Here is a 4,449-nt window from a genome sequence, read left to right on the forward strand (position 1 = left end):
ATTAAATCAGAAAATGGATAAGAAAGAGAGATGGGAAGCTCTGGGAGCTAAATAAATTCGTGTTGTTATTTGTGACCCTCCGCTGGGTGAAGTTCCACCCTTCACATGGCTCATTCCTACACTCAGCCGGATGAGCTCCTTGAAGATGGGGCCAGACCTTTTAAATATTGCTCCTGCTTCATGCCACCCAGAAATATTTAATATTTCAGATAGTGGTATTTGGTGGGAACTTGTTTTCATTAAAACAGATTCTCAATCACTTGACTTTTTAAATTAATCAAAGCACGCAAGTTAGTGTCTTTAGTTGTCTTGCATCTGCAAGCCAAGGGCATAGCTTAAAGCTTGGCTAGAATAAAGTTCAAACAACTTTAATTCAAACAAATAAATTTTAGTCGAAAGAATGGATGGGGAGATACTTGGACGGATGGGTGGGCATCCTGATTTCTCTGACCCAATACAAACACAGGATTTATGATAACCCATCTGAGACAGAATCTGAACCCTGATCCCAGCCCCAACAGTCGCCCTTCCAGTCTTGGGGGCACTGGCAGGAGGTCAGGCTTTGGCAAATTTGCCTGTGACATTGCCACCCCTAAGCACTGTTTATGGCACATAAATACCTCCCAAGCCCCCAGCAGCTACTTGCCTTCCAAAGTTCATTTTTAATACCATAAACCCTGGAAGCCTCCCCAGAGCACAAACCATCCACAATGATCTCTCACCATAATGGGGAGAAAAGGTATGTCTAGGGCACCCGGGTAGCTCAGTTAAGCGTCTGCCTTCAGCTCAGGCCATGATCCCAGGGTCTTGGGATAGAGTCCTCCATCTAGCTCCCTGTTCAGCGGGGCGTCTGCTTCTCCCTCTCCCTCTGCCTGTGGCTCCCCTCTGCTTGTGTTCTCTTTCTCTCTCTCTCTCTGTCTCTCTCTCTCTCTCTCTCTCCCCCTGTCTCTCCGTGTCAAGAATAAATAAAATCTTTAAAATTAATTAATTAATTAATTAATTAACTAATTTTAAAAAAAAGAAAAGGTATGTCTAGCCCAGAGGGTCTCAAATTTCAGGGGTAAGAGAATTGCCTGGAGGGCTTGTAGAACACAGATCTTTGTGTCTCACCCTCAGAATTTCTGATCCAGTGGGTCCAAGACGGGGCTGCGAATTTGCATGTCAGCAAGTTCTCAGATGATGCTGTGACTGCCGGTCCAGGGACCACACTCTGAGAACTTGAGGTCTAGCCCAGGGGTCCCTGTAGAACTTACGGCAAGTGGTGACTTAAGAGAACTATTGAGAGTAAGGAGTTTGTTGAGCACCAACACGGCATCTCCCTGTTGCCTTCCAGCAACATTCTAAAGATGGTGCCCTTACTACCATTTGCTTTTAGAAGAGGAAGCTGGCTTGTGGAGGGAAGCAGCACAACCAAGGTCATGGGAGGCCAGATCTTCTCTCATTACCCTGTACTGACAGTCTGGCTGGAAAGGCAATTGCCACATGCAAACAAAGCGTGTCTGCCAGGAACAGTAGCTAATACAATGAAACACATGATGTGTGAGTCCACAGTGTTTCACAAGCAGTGGGTGGGCAATGACAGATTGATTGACTAAGGGTCAAGTGTGCCAAGGATCCTGGGAAGGAGAGTCTAGCCCAGTTCACTTGACCAGTTATGTGACTTCAGGCAGGTCGATTAACCTCTCTGGGCCTCCCAAATCTGGCCCAAAGTGCTCATGCTCTTTCCACCTCTGGCTTCCCTGTACGTAACAGGTCTGCATCTGCAGCGCCAGGAGCATCTGAAAGCCTTGTGCAGTGGGCTTTCCTCTGGGGCTTCATGCCTTCCAAACAACCCAGAACAATGCGAAGGGGGCCCGAGACACCTCCTGGGTCCCTTTCTGTCTCTCAACCAGAGGCATCTAACTAATAATCTCCCTGAGGCCTTTGTAGGGCCAGGGAGGAAGGAACAAGAAGCCAGAAATGCAGACATGCAAACCCTGATTAAAAGGAAACCTATTTTGTGGAAATTACTGTAAAATCAAACCAAACCAAACCAAACGCCACCATGGCTCTGCCAGTGAACTCCATCTTTCAGGGCTGCATCATCAGCCCCGAATCCATTCCGAGTCCATTAGCAGCCCGAGTGTCAGCACAGAGGCCCCCAGACTCCTTGGAACCTCGAGAGTGAATCTCTGGGGAGCTTACTCAGCGCTTTGTCTTTGCAGAGGTAGAGAAATTGGATTCCAAGCCACGGAGGACAGCAAGTCTGCATCCAGAAGCCTGGAGAGACAAAAGACTGCTGTCAAAGAGAGGAGCGGCCCAAAGTTCCGGCCTAGAGCAAAGGTGGCAGCTAGGAAAAGGAGGAAGGGAAGGAAGGAGGGAGGGAGAGGGGAAGACAAATGGATGCATTGTCCACAACTCCATGGCAGACACCGTGCGTGCCGTGTCATTAATCCCAACAACAATAAACTTTCAAAGCAGACGTCGTGATTCCCATTTTACAGTTGGCATAACTGAGGATCGCACCTCGGAGTGACTTAGGTAGCTCCTACCTACCTACCTACCATGGACTCAAGCAAGGGAGACCACATCTGTTCAAATGCAGATGTGTCTGATCTTGAAGGTCATGCACCTCCAGGTCCTCACCCCAGGCAGTGCCTTAGGATCAGCGGCTGAGAAGTTTCCACTAGAAGAGAGGAGAGAGGGTGACACACTCACCTGAGTGGTGCATCCCACACACCCGATGAGCACTCACCAGATCCTAAGCCCAGGGACACCTGGCCCTGCAGAGAAATGGAAACAACAGCCTTGCCAAAGACCTCTAAGGTTGCTGGGGGTGGTGGGCAGACGTGCACAGATGGGCCAGTCTTGGGAAGCTCCCTCCAGCTCGACGGGCTGACCCCCACCCTCCAGAGACTCCACACCCGTCCTGCCATCCTGCCGTCTAGCCCCTGGACCCCTCCTCAACCAGCTCTACGACTGTGATGCTTCCCCCACCTGACCCTGGGCATCCTGGGGAGTCGCTTCTCTCTTCCTTGGCTTCTCCTCCTCCTCCCTCCAAGCCCATCAGCGCAGCCGTAGCAGAGAGGGGCTAGGCCACAGCAGCCGTCCCATAGAACTTTCCGCACCGCACCGTCCATCGCAGTAGTCACCAGCCACATGAGCCTATCCATCATTTGAAATGTGGCTTGTGCAAATGAGGAATTTTCTTTGTTTTATTTCAGCGCATTTCCATTTCAATCCCTGTAGCGGCTTCGTGAATACCTGTTGGCTGGGAGAGAGGAAGATAAGAGAAAGAAAAAGGAGGAGAATGAAAGGAAGACGAGGGTGAGGGTAGGGAAAATCCAATCAGTACAAGCAGGGAGGGAAGGAAGGAGGAGGGAGGGAGGGGAAAGTACTGGTATCAGAGAACAGACAGGCAAGCGCAGGTTGGTGTGGGCTCCGTCCCCGCGGCCTTCTTAGCCCTTGGTGAGCACAGTTCCTGGAGAGTCCAAGTCCAAGCATCTTCCAGGACATCAAGTGGTCACCACCCCCCAAAGCCCCTGGATGCAGAAGCAGAGACCCAAGAGTGTCAGATAGACCAGGCCTGGCCCTCCTCCTGGCAGCACATCGGGGGTGAGCTCAGAGGTGGGAGATGCCGGCCTCCGCCCACCCCTCACTCCTCCCCCCTACCCTGCCTCCGTCTCCACATCAGCAATAGATTTCCAGGACACTCTAATGAAGTACATCTTGAGTCTCCTTTTCACGGCTAATGAGGAGACAACAAGAATTTGACTAATACCAGTACAATTACTGGAGCAGTCAAGCGAGGGCCTCTGATTAGACGTGATAATTTGCAAGGCTGGGCTCTTCACATTAAGTTTGCAAACAGTTTAAAAATCACTTCCTCTATTTATCCAGCTAATCCCTGTTTAATGACTCCAGACCCAAGGAAAGAAAGGGGAAATGTCTCTTTAAAAATTAATAAATAAATTAATTAACACACCAACAACCCCAACCTTATTTGCCCAGACAGGAGAGATGGCAAAAGTACAACCTGCCCGTCATATTTTCAGGCAAACTCGTGGAAGATTTCCCAGCCGAGAAGGACTCTGCCTCCTGCAGACCCCGGGCCTTGGGCTGGCTCCGGCCCCTCACCCAGGCCACTCCCACCCTCGGAAGATGGAAGTGCTTGTCCACCTCCCTGTTGATGGGTCTGATGGGCAGGTTCTGGAAAGGCTGCACGTGGTGGTCACCGGTCTCAGAATGGTGTTGGCAGGACGGACACACACGGGTGGAATTCCAGGGGGTTCTCCATGACCTTACCATTCAAGGAGCGGTCCAGGCCCAGCAGCGTGGGCATCGCCGGGGGTTGCGACAAACACAGACGCTCAGGCCCCACTGAGACCTGCCCGTTCGGAATCTGCGATCTTGCAAGCGCCTGAGCGACGTGCACAGGCCCGGAGGTCCACGGAGCGCTGCTTTAGGACA

General features: G+C 51.0%; 1 long non-coding RNA gene across 1 annotated transcript; it reads right to left on the minus strand.

Moving 5' to 3' along the window:
- Window positions 1–367: 367 nt before the first annotated feature.
- On the minus strand, window positions 368–3,596 carry LOC144312431 (uncharacterized). The gene is made up of 3 exons (XR_013377907.1): window positions 2,977–3,596; window positions 2,544–2,665; window positions 368–2,259 (listed from the first exon to the last, which is right to left on the minus strand). It is a non-coding gene; the product is annotated as an uncharacterized LOC144312431 (long non-coding RNA).
- Window positions 3,597–4,449: the final 853 nt, after the last annotated feature.

The sequence above is a fragment of the Canis aureus genome, chromosome 4 (genome assembly GCF_053574225.1).
Source record: "Canis aureus isolate CA01 chromosome 4, VMU_Caureus_v.1.0, whole genome shotgun sequence".
NCBI lineage: Eukaryota > Metazoa > Chordata > Mammalia > Carnivora > Canidae > Canis > Canis aureus.